This window comes from Vulpes vulpes, chromosome 13 (assembly GCF_048418805.1).
Source record: "Vulpes vulpes isolate BD-2025 chromosome 13, VulVul3, whole genome shotgun sequence".
NCBI lineage: Eukaryota > Metazoa > Chordata > Mammalia > Carnivora > Canidae > Vulpes > Vulpes vulpes.
In genome coordinates, this window is record NC_132792.1 from 73,134,728 (window position 1) to 73,158,318 (window position 23,591).

The following is a 23,591-nucleotide window of genomic DNA, read 5'->3' on the forward strand; positions in this document are numbered from 1 at the left end:
TAGACTGACTTCACATTTTTACCTTATGAAAAAAGGCATTTAGATATTGTCTCCAAATTGCAGTTTTATTCTAATCCTTAGCACCAAATGCTATCATCAAGAACTTTCCTTTCCTATTAGAGAATATTTTTTAAAATCTCAAGCATGGTCTTTTTAACTCATTCTAAAAATGGAAATTTTTTAATTCAGTTTAAATTCCTAGTACACGTATCTTTAATGAACCACTTCCATAATGTTTAGTGTCTCTAGTGGCCCTTGATTTGTCTTAGAATTCTCTATTTCTGTTCTTTCCATCCTAGCACCCCTAATAAAATGAATGAATGTATAATCATAGACTGGAGTTTTAATCAAAGTTTGAAATTTAACTCTTTTTTTTTCTTTTTTTTTTTTTTTATGATAGTCACACAGAGAGAGAGAGAGGCAGAGACACAGGCAGAGGGAGAAGCAGGCTCCATGCACCGGGAGCCCGACGTGGGATTCGATCCCGGGTCTCCAGGATCGCGCCCTGGGCCAAAGGCAGGCGCCAAACAGCTGCGCCACCCAGGGATCCCTGAAATTTAACTCTTAATTTTGCCTGAAAAACATCATGTCAAATTTATCTGTGTCTATACATGTCAAATTTATCTGTATCTATACTGTTTTATTGTAAAAATGGTTCAAATTACTTTTCATCAAATAAATTGAGATATATCATAATTGTCCCCCACGATTTTCAGAATGTCCCTCTAAGCACACCAGAAGAGAATGTTTCTAACAAAAAGTGGAACATTTGTAAAGGTAAAGAAAAGAAGCAAGAGGGTGATGCTGTGAGTCCCTGCATGATCCAACACAATCTGGCTGCCGACAGTGAGGTCCTATAAACTATAGGCTCAGCCTCCCCAGTCTCAGACCAACAAGGGCCAAGGCTGACTGTCCATGGTCCTATTTGCTCTAGGGAGCCCTGGGACACCTGCATGCCCCTGAACTTCAGCCTTCCCTGTACTCTCTGCCCTGTAGACCAGTCTGTGTTTCAATCTGCTGTTCTTGATCCATGTTCCATTTCTCATGTTCCACTTCTCAAAAAGACTCCACTTCTCAAAAAGGTTTATGCTTTACTTCCCCAAAAGACTGCCACAAGCACCCCATTGATTGGACTGAGCTAGCCCAGGCCTGCTTCAACCTGGTCAGACTCTCTGCCTGTTAAGAGTTCTACCAATGAGACTGTAGACTAAAGACAAGTTCAAAGTGAATAGTAACTGCCCTACCCCTTTCAACAAAACAGCATGGAGGCCATCCTTTATTGAGAGCCCTCCCTGTATCTCGCCTATTCCCTTCACAGTGAAGCCTCCTGCCTTTGCCCCATGAGCCCTGCAGTCTGTCACTCTGCATATAGTGGGTATGACAGCATATACCAGATGGCCACAAGATTAGCTGGATTTGTGAGTGATTACCATTTAAGTTGCTGATGGGGAGAGGTAAACAGACAGCTAATGCAAGGAGCTGAATCCCAGGCTGAGAGATTGAGATTTACAAGATAACTAATACAGATTTTTGAGAAGAAAAAAAGGACAAAAATGGCATTAAAGATGATACACTAGTAGCAGAATGTAATATAGACAGAGGATGGGAAAGACTAGAAAGAAATACAGCATGAAAACAGATCTGTAACAAACAAATCTTTAATAATTGGTCTGAATAAAATGGTAGTTCTGTAATGGAAACAAAAGATAAGATATATTTTAAAGAAAGAATCTCCCAATATTGCCACTCAATGAATTTTCCAAACACTGTTCTAAACACTGGAGAGAAAGTGAATGAAGCAGGAACCATCTGATCTTCAGGAACCATCTCTATAAAGAGGATGAATAAGAATGTGAGGGGTATTGGTCATCACTTTATTCAACACACATTCTCTAGCTTCCTCCTTTTGTGCCTTCCTCAGAGAGATTAGATACTCACCTCCGAGTCTCTCAAGTTGGTAATCTAGGTGATCTTATTTAGGCTAAGACAGTGTAAGGGAAGATCTAAAGGGGTACTTCTAAACACTTTTCCTTTTTTTATAAAAGAAACAAACGCAGCTAGTGCCACCCTTTCCTGCCTGGAACATGAAAGCAATACATGGAGCTAGCAGGAGGCAACAGCGTGAAAAAAGAAGATAGAAGAAGAATCCTTATAGCTGTATGAGCAGCTGGGCCAACCTGACAACCACCTAATTCTTGCTGTTACATGAGAAAAATTAACTTCATTCCTGATACCAACTGCTGGAAGAGAACTCTTTGTGGCAAAGCAACCAAATCTGACCCTGGAGGATTACAAAGAAAAGGAGTCTTGTAAAGAATACTGAGTAGGTCACAGGATCTATGAGAGGTCTAAAGAATGAGGTTCAAACTTAAGATTCCAGAAACAACATATAAAACCTTTCATAGAACTGGCCTAATGTTGGGGATCCCTGGGTGGCTCAGCGGCTCAGCACCTGCCTTTGGCCCAGGGCATGATCCTGGGGTCCTGGGATCGAGTCCTGCGTCAGGCTCCCGGCATGGAGCCTGCTTCTCCCTCTGCCTGTGTCTCTGCCTCTCTCTCTAAGTCTATCATAAATAAATAAATTTAAAAAAAAAAGAACTGGCCTAATGAGAGGCACCTGGGTGGCTCAGTCCGTTAAGCATCTGCCTTTGGCTCAGGTCATAATCTTGGAGTCCTGGGATCAAGCCCCATATCGGGCTCCCTGCTCAGCAAGAAGCCTGCTTCTCCCTCTTCCTTTGCAGCCCCCCTTTCTCCTCCCCTTCCCTCCCCTCATGCATTAATGCTCTCTCTCTCTCTCTATCTTTCTCTAAGAACTGGCCTGATGAAGAAATCACCTGCCTGCCGCAGAGCCTGAAGTGCCACAGCTTACATTCTTGCTGCTTTTCTACTAGGAGCACAACTATCCTGCAAATAAAACCAGCCTAGGACAGTCACCTTTGCTGTCACTCTAACCAAAAAATAAATTTCACAGGGAACCTGCTGGTCTACCTTGTTCACTTCCAACCTGTACAAGTGCCTGTGCCTAAAAGGGGGGAAAATGAAAAGAAACTATATAGCTTGTTAGGTTCCGACAGAAAGAAAGAATCTTTGCCCTATGAAGAGCCATAAAGTGGGTAATCTCCCAGATTCAAAAAGGGATTCAGATGCTAATAGCCTCGGATGCATTGCAAGAATACACTGTCTGGTGGGTTGTTTGCAAAAATGCTTGCCAGCATGTATTCCTTCCCTATAGCCACAACCCATTACAATGTAATCTGTAAATGAAAAGGTGGTGTCTATTACCCACCCCTTGAATTTGGGTAGCTTTGACCAATAGAATGAGGCAGAAGTGACATTATGCCAACATCAAAACCTCAAGAGAACAGTTATACTCTGTTCTCCTGAGAATTCTATTATCCACTATATGAATAAGCCTGGGCTGGCCTGCTAGATAATGAGAGAAACCTAGTCCAGGTGCTCTAGGCACCCCAGCCAACAGAAGCAGCCCTCAGAAGCAGAGCCACCTACCTGACCATAGATGCATGAGTAAGCCCAGTCTAACCCAGAAGATCACTCACTTGAGCCCAGTCCAGCTGGCTCACCCAAAGATTTGTAAGTTCAGTAAGTGGCCATTTTAGCCACTAGCTTTGGGGTGATTATCTATGTAATGCAAAGCTAAAATAAGAAAAAAGAAAAAGAAAATTAGTAAATAAGATACTTTCAGGTGTAGAAGTGATTTGGAAAAGATAAAATAGGTTAATTTAGTAGAAGGTGATAAGGGTCACTCAATTTCTCAGGGAAGTCCTCTCTAAGAAGGGGACACTTAAGATGAAACTTAAATCTGAAAGACAAGAAAATGCTATTCAAAGATATAGAAGAAATGTATTCCAAACAGAAAGGACAGCAAGTGCAAAGGCCCTGAGACAGAAATGAGGCTAATATGGCTGGAAAATATAAACAAAGTAGACAGTAAAGAAAGGTGACATCAGAGGAATAAAAAGGGATCAGACTGTTTACGTCTAGACCATGGTAAAGAGTTTGGAGTTTCTTTACTAAGTAATCTTATTTACATTTTAGAGAATTCACTCTGGTTACTATGAGAAGGATGTTAGAATTGCTATAGAGTCTGAAGCCTTGTCAGGTAGTTACTACAGTAGTGATGGGAAGTCTTTGTACCTTCTGCTCAATTTTGTCATGAACCTCAAACTACTCTAAAAAATGAAGTCTACTTTTTAAGATTGGGGGAAAATGAAAGAATGGATCTTTAAGAGATCGTAGGAGAAGGAGAAAGAGAAGCAGGCAGGGAGAAAGTCAACAGCACCTGACACTTAATGCCAAGCCCCGCCTCCAGAGTCATTGGGCCTCCGTAGGAAGCAGTGTTGTGGAATGGAAACAGTGGGGACTTCAGAATCATGCAGACCTGGAACTGGATCTAAAGGCTACCACTTTTAACTGTGACAATACGGTGAATTACTTACCTACCCCTCTGAGCCTCCCTATCTTCTATAAAATAGAAATAAAAATAACTATGTCATAGGCTGCTGTCACAGTTCAATGAGTAGCATGTGAAAAATGCCTAGCCAAGTCCTTTTTAAATGGTAGACTTTCGAGAAATGTTTATTTAATTCCCTTACATTTTACTTCTCAGATGGAAGATCCAGTATCTGAGTAAAAACTAAACACCAAGGGACATTGAAATCAAAGTAGACCTATGTTAGAGCGATTATAAAGTCAGCAACCTTCTTTCTTCCTGTAAATCTCACTTGATAGCCTGTCCCCCCGGGACTGTCAGTGACCTACACCTACAGGCTGCGACGCTGACTTGAGACCTAACATTATAAAACTTCGGACTAAGCTGAAATGTCAGTTTGTGTCCTTTTCTGTCACCAAAGCCCATTATCCAGTTCCTTCTTGGGTCCTGCCTCCTGCCGTGGTGAGATCCTAACACTGCAGCTACTTTCCTAAACTCCAGCCCAACTACTTGCTCTCATCTCCCGAAAGTGCTTCCTGTACCAGTCTGGATTCTGAGCCCACCCAGCTCTGAACCACAGTGCCATGATTAATGTTCTCTGGGTCCCTCTCAGTCCCATACTGGTCTCCCCTAATGCTTCTCCATTCTTGTATTTGCTTTTTCACACCCAACTTCCCACCATATTCTCAGAACCAATTGCACTCCTCTGTGACAGCCCATCCTGAAAGTCATGTCCACTGCAGATGCATTGTTTCTGCAAGAATGCTTCTTTAATCTTTACAGCACAAAGTATTCAGCACTGAATACTTTGGCTTTCCATCCCAGGGAATAATTTAAACTAAAAGATGCTCCATAATCTGCAGCTATATTCACAGCATAAAGTTACAAGCTGATCTGCCAATGGATATTAAATTCCTTATCAAAGGTGGATTAACTCTACTCTAAATGTAATTCAAAAATAGCAATGGCCATAAGGCAACATGATGGAGACAGCTTTGCTTTGTAGGAGGAGAAGTTTGCAAGACAGGATTTAAAATGGACTAAACTTAACAGTATGAAATGGCATTTTTGCTGTAATTTTAAGCTTTGTAAGTAGAATTTATAAATGTATCTGAGGGGGAAAAAAAAAAACCCTGAGAAGGCTAAAGAAAAAAAAAATACATTTGAAAATACAAAAAAGAAAGAGATCTTTCCATGGAGTCACAGAAATTAGAAATGGAAAAAGTCCTTAGGCCACCTTGTTCATTTCCCTGCCAGCATAGCTCACTCTCAAGGTTTGTCTAGTCTAATTTTAGATGACCTAAGAGTTTTGGCTTCAGGCACTTCATTTGGAAAACTATTCCACTAACAAACCTCCATAAGTTGTCACCCCTTCCAGTTCTTCAGCCTAAATTTCCAACCTTCCAGGAGGTTCCGAAAGCTTTCTTGTCCTTCCCTGGCTGCACCATCTAGATACAGTACTAGAAAGAGAATTTCCTCTTTCTTGTCAGATCTACCTTTAAAATACCTGAGAAAGGTAAGAATGAGACCTCATCAAAACCAGGATCGGCATTCTCTAAAGATCCCTGTGCTAGAAGAAGACAACTCAAGTACTGGTTTCCCTGTTTTCATTATTACAAATCATACCAGAGGCTTAAGTATGTCTAAGTTACATTTTGCTTCCCACTGTCCAAATAGTTCATTGAAACACATAATAAACCCTATCAACTACTAAATGGCTAACACATACCAGTCATTAAGCTTTATATGAATTGGTTTATATGAATTGACTCTGACCTTACAACCACCCCTGCACAGCAGTTAGTCCTCTCATTCTACATACAAGGAAACTGAGACTCGTCTTGGGTCCCGTGGCCATTTAAACACACTTTGGAGCCAATATTTCAGTTAAGTCCTTCTGGCTCAAACCATTGCTTTTTCTGCAGCCCTCTGCTGTTACTGCTGCACCATTGTCAGAGAATATTAACAGCTGGTCTTGAGCTCTCCAAATCTAAACAGAATCCAAGCAGAATGTGAAGATAAGAATGAAGCAGAATACTACACTTCTCAGGAGATAGCCTGCCTCTAAGACTTCTGGAGACAGGCTCAGAGAGAAGTAGGTAAACATTGTAGGTCCACGTGTGCAGACCAATTTTAAGGAAGGGGTAAGTGAATGGAGTCAACTTGTGGGAACAAGGAACCTAGATTCAGAGGCTACGGGAATACCAGAGTCTGGAGTGGCATCTAAAGTTCCCAGCTTGCCTAACTGGGGAGTGAGCAGGACCAAGGAGCAGCAGTTCCCGATACTTAGCAACCACACTTACATTGCTGATCATTCCATGGGGCTTCAGGATCCTGGATCTATCCAAGGCTTTGAATCAGAATCTGAACAGACTTATGGGACTGGGAAGCTGACCCAAACCCTAAGAGGAATAGTAGGATTCATTCCTGCAGCTGACTCAATAATCCCAAACACCCCAGATTAACAAAGAATGAAGATATGCCACGAGTCACCAAAGCCTTCCTTAACCAAAGTGACAAGGGAGGAGCACATCCGCCCAAGAAGGTGAGTCATTAACATTTCCCTGCTCTTGGACCTTCAGAATTAGTCCTACATTTCAAATTATTGAATCTTTATGGGTAAAACCTGCTGACTAGAATCAACATTAGTTTTCTTAGTTTTCTCCTTCATTTGGAGGGAAACGTTGAGAATAATCAAAGAAGCCTGACTGTAACTACTGATTTGTAGCTGTGTGTCTACTGAGATAACGCAAGTGGAAATCTGGACACTTCAAGCCCCTGACTTCACTTTCCTAGACAAAAGCTTGTTGATTAGATTGGCAGTTCTTGAAACAACACACCAACACAGCTCTTCAAACTTGCTGCAGATTTTGAATTAGAACTCTCATTAACTATATATCCAACCTTCAGAATAAAACATTGGAACAAAGAAAATTGGAAAGTTAATTAAAAATCTGTTTATTTGGGGAAATTATTTCATTTCCCTCACTTTTCAAGGGACAATAAATCTCTTCGAAGAAGCACATGAGCAGACATGAGTTGGAATCTCAGCCCTGTGGCTTATAGCATGTAAAACTTGTGTTGAGGCATTTAACTTTGCTGGACTATTTGGTCGGCTGAAAAATGTCTACACTAATACACTAATACCGCACTCACAGTTTGCTGCGAGCATCAAAGGAGGTAATTTGCTTAGCACAGTGTCTCGTGCTTAACAAATGCTAGAGTCCTTCGATTCACTAGGCAAAAGAACAGAGCAGCTCATTTTGTGAAGCCATAAGATACTTTTATTTGAAAGGAACCGCAGTATCCTGGGACCCTTGTTAGAAATTTAAAAATACTTCACTTCCAGAGCAAAAATCCAAGGTAAAAAAAATGAAAACCAGAATTAGTTTTCTAAACTTTCAACTAATTTTTGGCAACTAATACTCTTTAAGAAAATATTTGATTCCTCTGAGCCGTTTTTCAGTCTATATTTAGAAAATATTTCAATGCTTCCAACTTTTCCTTTCTGAAAATGTCTACCAGCTTTCTCATCAATGGAATTTATCCAAGTCTGAGGTTATCAATGTACCATGTGAAAAGCCAATGGAGTACACTGACGAAAGTGCATAGTTTGACAATGGACACAACCTGGATTTGAGCCCCACCTCTGTGCTTTCCAGCTATGTGTCCTGAATAATTATACAGTCTAAGTCTCTACCACCTCATATACCATATGGTTATCATCATATCTATTTTATAGCTTTGGGATCCCTGGGTGGTGCAGTGGTTTGGCGCCTGCCTTTGGCCCAGGGCGCGATCTGGGAGACCCTGGATCGAATCCCACATCGGGCTCCCCGTGCATGGAGCCTGCTTCTCCCTCTGCCTGTGTCTCTGCCTCTCTCTCTCTCTCTCTCTCTCTCTGTGACTATCATAAATAAATAAAAATTTAAAAAAAAATCTTATAGCTTTATTTTGAGGATTTATGAGATAAAGTAGCATAATACTGAATAAGAAGAAATCATGTTAGCCCTAATTATTACCAGTAAGCAATTCATAACACATAGGACTGCTCCATAACATACTTACTATGTAAGAAGGAAATATGAAGTGCATAAATACTGTTTTCTATCTGCTAAACTAAACTAGATAAAGCTATCAGAATTATAGCCATGATTGAAACAGAGATCTTATTATGAATATTGTTTTTATTATTAGATTCTAAAACAGTACAGCAACTATAAGAGACAAAATGATGCTGGGCCATGAATCTCCTCAGGTTAATAAAATCCTATAGATTTACAAACATGCACACAGAAACACACATATACGAGTGCATGTAAAACTGGTGAAATATGATGAGCTCTGGGGATTGTACTCATGTCATTTTCCTGGTTTTGATATTGTACTCTAGCTATTTAAGATTTAAATGTTAAGTAACATTTAAGATGTTACTATTGGAGCACGCTGGGAGAAGGGGACTTCTCTCTACTATTTTTGTAATTTTCTATGAATCTTTAATTATTTCAGCTTAAAAGTTTTTAAAAAGGAAACGTGAGTTTAACAATACATTATTTGTTATTTTGCGTAAGCGAAAAAGTACTTATTTATATAAGGAAAACTACATAGACCATAAACTTGGAATGCAGATTCATTATTTCTAGCATTTATCTTTTAGTCACTCAAGGACAGTAACATTTTCTCCCTAACATGGAAGTCATGTATGAAGGACTGACATTTTTTACACCAAAAATAAGCAGTTTTTCCCCATAACTCTGATAGTTTTCTTTTATTTAAAGTTTTCGTTTCATATTTAAAATTGTAGAATAGTAGATAGAGCAACTACAGCATTATAAAGAAATCTAAAACATATTCTGATTGATGAATGTAATCAAGCCTGGATTTCAGAAGTGGCTATCAAATTTAGCTTTTGGCTATTGATAACACTGTCCACACCTAGGATTGCCTCACCACCTTATTCCTGTTGGCCAGAGCTGTAGGGACTCTTATCTAGGAACAAAGTCCATGAATTTCCGGACCCAAAGTGGAAAGAGATTAACTCTTGTTCTCAAATAAGTCACTTCCCCATGTTTTTACTTCCAGACTTTTAACATTTTCCCTGCAGTTTTGGATAGGACCAGACCTGTTGCATGTCTGTAACAAAGGTGATTTATTACATTCAGATTCAGTCAAAATGGGAACCCGCAGGTTGGAATCTCTTCCTTGTGACCTATATGACATTATTTTTTTTTAACTTAGCTGACAATGATTCTGCTAATATCTAATATACTTTTGAAGAATGTCTTTAATGCATGAGAAGAGGACCAATGTAAATTAAATTGTCATTAAGTAACACGAGAGAAGTACAAATATACACTTCTGTGGCTGCTAATAAAGTTGTTAAGTGAGCAGATGTTGCAAGGCTGATTATCAGCATTAATCAGTGGTAAGAGTCTAACGTATTTACTCATTTTACTTTTTTCCTTAGGACACATAAATAGCACATAGGCTGGGACCTCTCTAAGGCAGGAAAGAGTGATGGAGAAAATGGTGTCTTCCTTCTCCCTGCTTTTACCCTCAGGGTGAAAAAGAACTCTCCCACCAGTTAATCGTAATGCTATGGATTTGGACATTATCTATGCTTCCAGTGATCAAGTACCCTGCTGTTTCCAGACATCTCTATAGCTTTTCTGCATTTCAGTAGCTTTGTTACGTCAAGGAACAACTAATCCAGGACCCTTAAATTCCAAGTCATCATAAGACCATCATCATGAAGTGAAGGAATTGCTTTTGCAGAATTCCTGAGTCATTACGCATTCACTTCTTCAATTCATCTAAAGTTGGATGACTCATTGCTGAGGACAAGGTCCATAGTTAGCCCAGATGTAAGAAAGTTCTGATTCATTTTGAGCCAAACTGATCCTCAAAATGTCCTCTCTTTTATCTAAGTTCTGTACTTGACAGCAAGGGGCTGTTCAATGTAAATTGTGGAAATGTCCCCCAAAGTGGCCTTTGATGGGGAACCACTGGATGGGGGTAGCTGTTGCTTCAAATTCTAGGCAGGAGGGCAAGCACTAAACACAAAGGAGGCCTGAAAATAAGTGAGAGGGCCCAAACATCTGGTTGGAGTTTTGAGCAAATTTCCAGTTCCTGGCTGAGCCAGCCTGGACTGCAAAATCATGAGAAATAATAAATTATTGTTTCAAGTCAGTTCAATTTTAATTCAGTTTGGAGTGGTTTGTTATGCAGCAATAGATAACTGAAATATGGACATACATTCAGAGTTTCAAATAAAACTTCATAGACTAACTAAAGCCCATTCCCAGGCTTCTTAAAGAACCACGAGACAGAATTTGAAATCTTTGAACTAGAACATTCCCAGGCCCCAGTTTCATAAACCTTGGGCTGCTTTTCAAATATTTGTCCTAAGTTATGATACTCTACAGTAGTGTCTTCTTCTGCCTATACAGTAGCACCACTTGTATGCTTCTCCCACACCATTCCCTTGGAATGCCATCTCCCACCTGAATTTCCTCTTATCAAGACCCTAACCATCCTTCAGGCCCATCCTTGTGCCCCTTCCTCAAATAGGTCTTTCCTGATCTTCTCCCCAGTGATAGAGCCCACCACTGTACTGGTCATACTTGGAGTGGGGTTTGAAATGGCTTTTGCATACCAGGATCTCTTCTTTCTCAGGCTCCCATTAGCATTATTTCATAATTTCTCACAGCACTCTTATTGTCTCTTTTATCATAATGATGTGTGTACTTTTTTCCTCCTAAAAGTACTCTGAGGAACTGTTTTCCTCACCTCTGCCTGCCCATTAGTGTGTGCTTCCAGTGCTCCTCCTAACTCCACCAGCACTGGCCTGGCGTAGCTGAATGATGCCATAGGAATCCATGTCAGAACAAGGCCTTTGTAGTAATCTGATTCTCACTCCTGCAAAGCTGTGTACAAAATCAAGACCCTGTTAATAGGACTCCAGAGTATTTGGAAAGAGCTCAGGGCTTGAGTCAAATAGTCCTGCTCCGTGCATGAAAACTGAGTATACTATTTCCTAACTGGATGAACCTGAGCAGACTATTGAACTTCTTCTGTATTATTTTTTTCATGTATAAATTGGAGTTGTTCTGATCTCATAAAGTTGTTTTGCTTTAAATATTATGTATGCTCAACATCTAACCTGGCCACTGATACCTAACACAGAATATAAAATGTTGGAATAAAATACTTTGATGATTGACTTATTGTTATGTTGCTGCAAATCAACTCTGCCTCATTGTAATGTTGTTGAGGGGACTTTTTTTTTGGCAAAAAGTGAAGTTCTGAAATCAGATACTATTTAAATGTAAATTGTAGCATTCTAAATTTGAGGGAAAGACTACTGTATTGAGAGTGTGTCTCCCTGGCTTCATATCAAAATCTATACTCCTTTCAAACATTAGAACTAAATTAATGAATCAATTCGCTTTCTCCCGAGGTTATTTTTAGTCGCAATTTTAAACGAGACAAAACACTGACAGTTGGGTCTCCCCACTCTATTCGCATCCTTAAAACTGAATGCCCATTCAAGTGACATAGCACAGTTAACAGACATTTACACCTCTTTTCTGTTTGCTTTGGAAAGACTGAATGGAAAGTAGGGTCTACGCCCCTCACTCATGGCTCTATGTCTCATTTTTCTTGGAAAAAAGAAGAGTGATGACTGATTTATCCAAACATGGTTAAGACATCTGGTCTATTTTGTATCCTCCCTACAATAAGGGGTCACAGTTTTGTTACAAAATAAAGAAAAGGGATTAAGATACATTGAGCATTGTAAGAGGTAGGACAATAGAAGGGCAGAGCATCTAAAGAGCCCTATTTATAGTAAAGATATTATAAGCAAGAGTTTTTATGCTGAGATTATAAAGAATGAGTGTGTACACCCCAAAGGCTCGGTTACACTAGCAACAAGTAACTAAAACTCTAATCAGGTTCTTAAATATGTTATCAGGCACTCCTATAAATAACTCCTTAGAAAATTACTTATTTGGGGGATGAAAATGACACAGTCAACCCATGCAAATTCTAACACTGCAGACCCACTAACATGTGATCACTGGAGTGGGCCAGGGGAATAGTCCTCTGTTAGCAGAGGACATATGTCCTGTGTGCTGGTCTGTCATTTGCATGGAGTAGACAATGAGCACATAAAAGTAGATGATGGCAGGGACCAAACATCTTCTTTCTACGTTGAGCCTAGAACCACCTCATATCTACTGATGATAACGAATAGGAAAAGCGTTTCAACTATTGATTCCTTTTTATACTTTGCACAACCCAATTCCTTAGAAGACTGTTCTGCTTTTAACACTAAAAGAACTATGTAATCCAAAGAATGTTCCAGCCAGAAGAGTCATTGGCGGTTATTAATCCAGTACCAGAGCTTTACAGATAGCCCACTGAGGTCCAGACAATTAAGTCACTTGCCTAGGGCCGTGGAGCTAATATGTGGCCAAACTTGGATTACTTCTCATTTCAAAGGTTGGGTGACTTTAATTAAATTGTTGACAAAGTCACTTTCTCTAAATAATTGTTTATCGATCCATGAGAATAAATGAACTCTTGTGACTGCCCTTCTTGGTAGATATGCAGCCAAGTGGGTCTAATGTCAATCAGTTGAAAACACTAATGTGAAGACCATTTGCCAAACCTAGCAAACAAACTCCATTACCTGAGTGAACTAACCTCTTAATTTATAACCCAAGTTTTCCTCTGTCTTATTGTTCTTGCTCACAAAAGACAACAAATAAGACTAGACTTAGAAAATAACCCAACCTCCATATTCCAGGAATGGTGAGTCAGTAGCATCATCTTTCAACAGAGGGGACAATGTATTATGAACTGAGGCATTGCTATGTGCTAATTGTGTCCCCTAACCCCCAGTACTTGTGAATATGACCTTGCTTGGAAGCAGGGTCTTTGCAGATGATCACATTAGAATGAGGTCATTAGAGTGGGCCCTCATCCCATATGACTGGTGTCCTCATAAAAAGGGAAAATTTGGAGACTGACATGTACTGAGGGAGAACACCATGTGAAGATGAAGGCAGACATCTTTGTGATGTTTCCACACAAGCCCAGAAACACCAAGGATTGTCAGCAAACACCAGAAACTAGGAGAAAGGCAGGGAACCAATCCTTCTCTCTCTGCCCTCAGCAGGAACCACCCCTACTGACATCTTGATCTTGGGCTTCTAGTCTCCAGAACTGTTGAAACAAAAACTTTCAGTCATCCAAACCAAGCCTGAGGCAATTTGTTTGTCAGACCTAGTAAACTAAAACCATTGCTTCATCTGAAAAAAAGAGGGAGGGAACTAATTAATCTCACCAGCCCTTGGAAACTAACACGTCCATTCTATACAGGCATGGGCAGAAGCTCCAAGTGCGTGCCTTACCCTGGGAACCTATCCGTGATAATCAGAGGGGAGGGGTTACATCTGTCAGACAATCCACAAATATTCACTAAGTGCCTATTACATGTCAGGCATCAGGCTGGGCATGGAATGCAGCCATGGACCAAAAGACACAATCCCTGAGACCCTGAATCCCAAGTCTCCCAGGGAAGATCAGCTCTAAACAAGGAATGATAACTGTGATGTGTGCTGTGAAAGTGCAGAGGCTGCCCTGGGAAAATTGGATTTTTTTCCAATTCCATGAGCAACAGACACTGGGAAATGTGCCTGAATACTTTTACCAAAAATAAAGAAAAATGGATTTTGAAATACAGCTAGCAATCCCTGATATACAGATCAAAAAATATTTGTTTAATTGAATTGGGTCAATTGGCTAGAATTGGTGTACATGAGACATCCTGTTGACTGATTTTCTGTCATGAAAAACTGGGTAGAAAGCTTCTTTTCATACCTTGCAGGTAATAAACATAGGATTTGGGAGAGGAGTGAGACTTCCATGAGCAAACAAGGAGAAAAGAATGAGGATGAGGGATTAGCACCCCAACAGAGAAAGGTGGAGTGGGAGGAGCAGTTGTTCCATGCAGGATCAACACACATCTTGCACCATCCACCCTTCTCAAGGGAAGGGACAGCCTAGACAGCCAGAAGGGGAGAATGGAGGGTTGGCAAGTGACAGCCAAGATATAGCAATGGCTGTCAGTCACAGTCCATTGAGACCACACAGGACTAAGGAGTTGATGCTCACAATAGTGGCAGTAGTGCCAGTTTCAAGGGAATCCTACCATCAAGACTCATATCATGAAGCCACCTACTATGTGCCAGACTTCAGTTATATTTAGATTTCTGTTGGGCTATTGGCATTCTTTCTGTTTTCTATTTTAAAATGGAGCATCGCGGGCTGAAAACAAATAGTGAATAAGCATGTGTGACTTAATCTAGACCACAAAGCCAGTTTTCCTTTTCAATGAGTTTTAGTCATTAGGTTCCTATGAGAGGGTGAGTTCTTATTTGTGTATTTACTTATTTATTGAAAGAGAGCTAAGAACACTTTGACAACTACTTTAAACAACATGAAAGGAAAGATACGCAGAACACTAAATACTCACTGAATTTTTTTTTTCTAAAGTGTGATAAGAACATTCTGTGAATTCATGAGAGAGCAGGAGTCTTCCCTAGATTTTGTCCAATGTGCTGATTACATGGAAGAAACTGGAAAGGTCAGATCAATCCCATTTACCCTCAGAGCATTTGATTTTTATTTGATGGAACTTGAAAGCATTTGTCTCAGACTATACACATTCACACCTAACTTCTTGAAGAATAAAAGAACACAAGGTTCTAACGTCCTTGCCCACAGTAAGTCAAGATCAGCCCAAGGTGCGTTCAGGACCAGCACTCTCTCCCCCAAATCCTATGTTTATTACCTGCAAGGTATGATAAGAAGCTTTCTACCCAGTTTTTCATGACAGAAAATCAGTCAACAGGATGTCTCATGTACACCAATTCTAGCCAATTGACCCAATTCAATTAAACAAATATTTTTTGATCTGTATATCAGGGATTGCTAGCTGTATTTCAAAACCCATTTTTCTTTATTTTTGGTAAAAGTATTCATGCACATTTCCCAGTGTCTGTTGCAGCCACCCGTGACCATGTCACTGTTTTAACCACCAAAGTGGAGACAGATGTGTTGTTTGACTCTTTCAGGAAGATTCACTAATAAAGAGGGGTTCCTTTTTTCCCTCTTCTTCCTCCTTTCTGTCCTAAACTATGGTTCCATGGCTGAGCTCACGTAGCCATCTTGGACCACGGGGTGGTCCTGGGAATGGTCGCCAGTCATAGCAGAATGAAAAGATAGAAGTATCCTGAGTCTCAGCATGATAGATCCACAGTATCAACCCTGGACTGTATATTCACACTTTGTAATAAGAAAGAAATGCCTTTGTCTGTTTTTCATGGTTTGGTTATGTGCAGCAAAATAATCTGAGAGAAGCATCTACTATTTGCCATGCATTACACTAGAAACAAATCTCCCTCCACCTCTATCACCTCCAATACACACATACAGACAGAAAATAAATAGTTTGGGTATTTCAGCAAAGCCTGATCTACTGAAGCAATCACAAATAGATCACACTGACCATAAACATTTCCTCTAAAAATTATACAGAAATATTCAGAGGACCCTGAAATTTTGTGAAACATTGTCAAATCCATGACTTTTTAATAGATTCTTCTCCCAAACACAATGTTTTGTTTTGTTTTTCCTGAATCTACAAAGTAAGGTCTAGCTTCCCATGGCTTACTGAATTCAAAGACCATTACACTGAAAATAATTACCTCAAATCCAGTGGGAACATTTTTCCTTCTCCAACCTACCTGCTAAAAAGTAAAATTCTGGAAGCCTGCATGCCTATATTTTTACTTTCCTTTTCCTCAGGAAGCCTCTTGATAATAAGTGAAATGTCTGTGACCTGGATAAGCTTTGAATTATGCTGCTAAAATAAAGCCTTTTGTAGTTTCCTGAAGGGTATTTAGATCTGAAACTGTAAAAAAAATATTGCTTAGATATTGATGCCCATATTACCGGCTCTTTTACTAGAATAATGGAAGTTCTCTACTCATTTTGCCAAGTGTAGGCATCCCTCTGTAAGCCTAAAGCCCTTAACTGATGAATAACAATAGTACATTCTGTTACTAAAGGGAAGTTTGACAAAATATGTCAAACAGGCATTTAGATGTAAGGAGACAAAATAATTGCTTATATTGAAGAGTTTTTCCTTTAACATTTATCTTTGAAAAAGCAAAAGTCAGATTGCCTTTTGAGCTACAGGGATTTAAGAATTCAAATCAACTGTAAGAAAAGCAGGGAACACCCAAGGCTGAGGGTGACCCCTGAGTGGCAGCCAGGACTTGTAAGGGGGTGGGTCAGCTCTGTTTCCCCTATCCCCAGGGCTCCCAGTAGAATCAGACCAGGGGGTGTGCAGGACCAGGTGAGCTGAATGTCTCACCTCCACCATTTTCCTCACAAAGTGAACACTCCTACTCTGTTCTGTCAAATTCAGCATACTTTCCCTGGCCCTGTAAGGTGATTTTTGTCTCTGTGGCTTGTAGTAGTTGGTGATCTGAGCCTTTTGTAAATAATTAGTCAGCATTAAATCTCTTATCTTTTCCCTTTTTTCACTTCCAGACAGGTGGGGTGGAGGCCAGCATCTGGGGAGATAGAAGAGCTCTGAGCTCACCTCTGGATTTTACTGCCCATTGACCACAGCTCTCTGGGGCCAGCCTCAGGTTACAAACTATAGCTCAAACAGCAGAGGCAAACCTAACTGACCTAAGACAGCTCTTAAGGAGAAAGGCAGCCACCAGATAGAGATTCTCAAACTGAATGGCTCCAGTCTGACCAGCACCTGTTCTGGCCAATACTTCCCACAGTGCAGAAGGAAATGGGGGGGGGGGGGGGGGGGACTTTGCCTGGTGAGGTCCTTCACTCTCTTCAGGGAGCATAGCCTGAAACATGTGAGCTTTCCTTTGATTTGGAAAGAGGAATGCAGAGGATCTATATTAAGTTTTAGCATCCTGACCCACCTCTAGGATAGCCTGGGGGAAACTCATTGCCTTCTGAAGTAGAGATTCAAGCCTTCCATCTCCCTCTCTTATCAGGAGAACATTGATTAAGTTTGTGTTGAAAGGAGTCAAAGATTATTGTTAAGAAAAGGGAAGGCATAATGGGTTGAACTGTGTCCTGTCTCCACCCTCAAATTCATGTATGGAAGGTCTAACCCACAGTCCTTGGAATGTGACCTTACTTGGAAATAGGGTCATTACAGATATAATTAGTCAAGATGAAGCGATACTGGATAGGGTGGACTTCTCATCCAATATGACTGGTATCTTTATTAAAAGGAGAAATTTGGATACGGACACATACACCTGAGGAATATCATACAGAGATGATGACAGAGATTGGAGTGATGTTCTATAAGCCAAGATACATCAAATATTGCCACAAGCACCAGGCATGGAGCAGATTTCTCCTTCACAACCCTCAGAAGGCACTGACCCTGGTGACACCTTGACCATGGACTTCTAGCCTCCAGACTGTAAGGTAATGAATTTCTGTTGCTTTAACCACACTGTGCTTCATTATGGCAGTCCCACGACACTAACACAGAAAGTGTCTATCTAACAAGATAGAGAGGCCCTGAATAACCCAGAGTAGTCAGGCCTGTTCAGAGCCCACGGTCCTCCAAACCCAGCTTCGAGCCCCCAGAGAATAACAGTGGAGGGCTGTGTTCCTCTCAAATCCTTAACCACAAGTCTTCTGTTGATGGACTTTGTAAATGACACGTCTCTCATCATGACCATATAGGGAAAAATGAGGCAGCCCTGATGACCACTGTCTGAGGCTACTCTTACTTTTCTCCCCATGTGACCAAGAAGGACACTGTGATTTTAGAGCTTGGGTTCTCTCCTTATTTGTGCCATGAAGTGCAGGACTGCATTTCCAACACAGGCCAAGCTTGAGGTCCAGAGTCCAACCCTAACTCTGTCATAAATCATAGCAGGTACCTGGCGTTTGGTGGCATTCATTTTAGTGTTACCATCAGATCCTTGTCATGACCAAATTGGAGAAATCCTTCTAGTAGAGAAGCCTACTGTAAGAAAACAAGCTTCCACAAGTTGAAGGCCACTGCTGTAAGTCTTGAATGATATCTGTTTGCTGAGCTGACCAGCCCTATCAAGAATACTAGGACAGGGACGCCTGGGGTCATCCTGGGTGGCTCACTGGTTGAGCATCTGCCTTTGGCTCAGGTCATGATCTGGGGGTTCCAGGATCAAGTCCTATGTCAGACTCCCGGCAGGGCACCTGCTTCTCCCTCCGCCTATGTCTCTGCCTCTCTCTCTGTGTCTCTCATGAATAAATAAATAATTTTTTTAAAAAAAAGAATATTAGGACAGAAAGGAAAAATAATAATAATACCAGGACAGGGATGAAAGCTGCCAGACCCTACTTAAAGGAGACCTGGACTGGAATGTTCTGAGGAGACTCATCATTTCTGTGAGGAAAAGCCACCATGGCCACCAAATCTATCACATCAGCATATCTTGAGGTAGCTCCTCCTGGGATATGTTTACCCGCATTTGTGATTCAATGGCCAACATTACTGCTTGTAGATTAGTCCTTTTCTGCTATTTCCATGTGTTAGACAAATGTATGGACCTTGGGGCCAGAAAAGTAAGATTTGGGTATCAAAAAATAATAGCTAACTCTTGTAAGGCATTTAAAATGCGCTGGGTTCTGAAATATCAAACGCCCTATAAAAGAGGTATTTTTATCTACATCACATATATGGAAATGGAGACCTAAGGAGGTAAATGACACCCTGCTGCACTGTACTTCTCTTTGAGAGGCCCATCCCAACAAGCAAGCATATCACAGGATCCAGATTTCCAGTACGACTGAGGGGACTAGAGGTCCCGGATCTCCTCCCTCTTGGCCTGTTCCCAATGTCTGATCTCCTTAGGAAGCCACACAGCAGCCAGAGCCAACCCCAAAGACTGGCCCTTCTGTTCTGAGCCTATTTATGCTTTCCTCATTCTTTCTTTAGATTTGATTTCCTTCCTTATCAGAGTGGTAAGACTTAGGGGCAGATAACAGGGCATAAACTTAAGGGGAAAAGACCACAAGTAGTACTGGGATGCCTTGAGTGTTATGAAACTTGGATTTTCCAGGGCCTTGGTAAAGAATGCTTCAGTGTGGCCTGCCTGACTGACTAGTGCCAGAAGCACCCATTCAGGGCAAAGGCCATAGAAACAGAAGGCATTTACCTGGTCCCTTGTTCTTCGCACAGAACCTTCCAAGACCTTTGGAAAACTGTTTGTTTTCTTCTATGTCAAAGAAGGTGCCGTTGTTTGGCATCTACTATGAAAATGCTTTTTTAATCAATTAGTATTGAAATCTGAATAATTATAAATAAATAATACTTCACCAACCCTAATATTACTAAAAATGTTCCTTTTATTCCAGAAACCTGTTTATATATCATAAACAAATGCTACCATTTCAATATGCTCTTTAGAAGACCCTTCTCAGAAACGTCAAGTAACTTCAGATGTGAAACATGCAATTATTTAAAGCAAAGCACTCATCAATGAGTCTTCATTTTCTTAATGGGCATAAAAATGTTACACCCATATTCACTAATTTTACATATGAACATAAGACAGGAAATTTGAAATTCTGAGCTTTGAATCTTTCAAGTAATAGAAAAGCTGCTGAGTTTTTTAAGAAGATTCATTGTAAATTGCTTCATATTAACTATTGGGATCTCATCTTTCTCTAGGCAAGTTAGGGACCATCCATTCATTTGACAGCCAATCTCATATACCTTCATAGTTATGGTATTTGGTTGTGATGAGTGATATTTATATTAATGTCCCTGAGGCGCTATAAAACTTTGAAGCACCTTCTCAAAGGAAAACAAAAATCATTTCCATTCATACTTGACAGTACTTCCATTATTTGAGTATAGTTATTGTGTGCATGATATTCTGGTGTTCTGACATTAATTCATATATTATTAGGATCTGTCATTAATTGGGATTTGGCATTCACCAACCATTGAAAGCAGAAGTGTACTCATAGAATGTTATAGCAATGATCAACTTGTTGTTGATCTTTTTTCTGTTTTCTAGTTACTAAAATTCTTTTGTGACTAATAAGTCAACCTAGAATAAAATAATCCAAATGGCCGGACCTTAAACACTCTACCACTAATACCTGAAACACCACACCTTCTTCCTTTTTTACAAGCTGATGATCTGTGCTGTTCACTTTCTGTCTGACTTGGCCAGGTAAGTCACGCCCGCCAAGCTTCTCTAGCATTTGCTTGTACCGAAGGAATCCTTCAGCTGTGGTAATGCTCCAGTCTTCATTGTGTTTACGTTTCTCAGGGTGCTGTTTGGCTTTTATGTTATGTGGCTATTAAATGATTCTAAGATACTGAATAAAGTAAATATAAACAGAAACAAAACACCTATTGCTATGGGGCCAGTGGAAAGTAACTTAGCAATCACTTTGAGTCAACACAGAATCTACATTACAAATTTTAAATACCTACATTGTGGCTTTCAAAAAGGAAGAAAGTGATGTTATAGTGTGCTCTTATGAAAGTATCATGACATTAATTTCAAATATACCAAATGAAAAAAAAAAAAAAACAAATATACCAAATGAAATGAGATTGGGGACTTATTAGGAAGTTTTCACAGCAAAAAGGTTTAGCTGGACTGGGTTTTCAGTCTACAGGGCCAGACTGACAGAACCTTCTTCTGAGGATCCACCTTCTGGGATAACAGGGCTCATTTAGTCCCGCCACTCCAATCGCAGGCAATTTCACTATGTGGCCCTCTCAGAATCAGCTCTGATCTCTCTAGTGTCAAAATCTTTTGTCATATGTCCTGAGGCTGTGGAATAGCCCTGTCTCCAATGCTGAGGGGAGCACAAGAGCCAGCCATGTGCCCACATTCCTCACATGGGGGCTCCAGCCCTAGCCCCACATAGAGCCACTGAAGGCCACCCACATAGGGACAACACCAAATATGATACAGACGGCATGGGTCTCCCTACCCAAATGATATCAGCATGTCAGACCCAGAATAAGTAAGATCTACCTGTTGATATATTGTGTGCTCACAATGTGCTAAGCCCTGTATGTGGTGGCCTTCCACAACCCTGCCCTTACTATTCCCAATTCACAGATAGCAACAGGAAGGAGCAGGTGGAATAACTTGCACAGGGTTGGAGGACTTGGAGCAGGCTTTTTGAGCCGCCAGCTAAGACTGCCTCAATGCAGAGACCTCAGCGCCAGCCACTTTCGGGGCTTCTCTGTTTGCGTACCTAACAAATGCATTGAGACTGGTGGGCCCTGCGCAAAACTCCTTGCTCCAGCCAGCTCCAGGGCTGTCAGAACGCTGGTCACTTAACTGAAATGAAAACAAACTTCACCTTGAACTGATAAGAAAAAAAATTAGATAATAACAAACATTCATGCAGCACTTTAATTTATAGAGTGTCAGGAACCCTGAGGCTCTTGCCTGCAGGCCCATGGGTGGGCAGCAGCGGTGGGGGTTGGGGGTGGGGGGCAGGTTCCAGCTGGGGCCACTTGCTCTGGCTCCGACTCCTGTGAACTTGCCATCGTGCATCCAAGCTTCCCCTCCCAGCCTACCTGTTCTGCAAACTAGGAAGACATATGCAGCTCAAATGTTAACTTATTGAACACAAAAAATTGCGTTGCAAGAATATGAGCAATTAATGTCATCCAGGTCAGAAACCAAGTTAGAAATTTCCACGTTAGAAGCCATACTAAACTCCTTTTCCCATTCGGTGACTGAGTCCCTAAATATAACCCCCCTCTGCCTTGTTCTCTGAATATTCTTTTCCTCTTCTTTAGTTTTAGCCCTGTCATCCCATATCAGACTCTCTGGGGATATCTGGATAGCCTCCTAAGTGGTTTGAAGCATATATCTAATCCTGCGCCACCCTGGTTAATAAATGTGAGTTGTTATTTCTAAAAACTAAGGTTACTCACAATATTCCTCTGCCTTACACTCTCCAAGTTATCCCCAGGGCTTTCAGGATCAAACTCCAAGTCCTATGCTGGCCTGCAGGCTCTTGAACTTGAGGACAAGTGATCAAACAACTTCTCAAAACTAGAATATCTTAGAAACGTTTGCAAAAATATTTCATAAGAAAAATTAGTTCACTCACCCACAGCAACCATGACTAAAAATTATTTAGTTCAGGCTTTTCCTGCTTTCTTTATTTATCTTTGACATATTTTCCACACCAGTAAGCAACCTTCCTTGCTTAAATAAAAGTTAAAGATATCCTGCCTTCTAAAAATAAACTTTTATAAAGGACACCTGAGTGGCTCAGTGGTTGAGCATCTGCCTTTGGCTCAGGGCATGATCCCTGAGTCCCACATTGGGCTCCCCTCGAGGAGCCTGCTTCTCCCTCTGCCTGTGTCTTTGAATAAATAAATACACATTTCTGTGTCTCTCATGAATAAATAAATAAAATCTTTTTTAAAAAAAATTTATAAAACCTAAATTTTGATTACCATTACCTAACAAGAATAAAAAGACCAGAAGAGAAAAAATCATGTATTTTACCTGTAACATCCAAAGTATATGCAGAAAGTAACGTTACTTCCAGAATGTCTTAAGAGGGCTACAGTTTGGAAGAATCAGAACAAAGAGCCTGGAATCGCTGAGACCTTATTACTCAGATGTTGCGTAGGAGTAAACCTGGCTTTCGTTTGGGCTGGTCAAAGGAAAGAGCAATGTTTGCATCCTCACATGCATTACCTGTAGCAACAGCAAACACTTCACATAACTCCCAAGCCACGCAGTGACAAAGGATAAAGCGGGAGTGAGATTCAAGACTGTTATTATGGATTAATGAATAGATTCCTCTCATTCTGATTTTTAAAAAAAAAAAGCACAAAATATAGCACACGTACATGCTTTCCCTTATCTTGTGTTTTTTTTTTTTTTTAGATTTTATTTATTTATATATGAGAGACACAGAGACACAGGCAGAGGGAGAAGCCGGCTCCATGCAGAAAGCCTCATTCCTGGGTCTCCAGGATCACGCCCTGGCCAAAGGCGGCGCTAAACGGTTGGGCCACGGGGGCTGC

General features: G+C 40.7%; 1 protein-coding gene across 1 annotated transcript in view; it reads right to left on the reverse strand.

Moving 5' to 3' along the window:
* RP1 (RP1 axonemal microtubule associated) overlaps positions 1-23,199 on the reverse strand; it is a 54,506-nt gene extending 31,307 nt beyond the window's left edge. The window contains exon 1 of the mRNA XM_026014469.2: positions 23,065-23,199. The gene's annotated coding sequence lies outside the window, so the exon portion shown is untranslated. The remainder of the gene's footprint in view (positions 1-23,064) is intronic.
* Between the last annotated feature and the right edge of the window lie 392 nt (positions 23,200-23,591).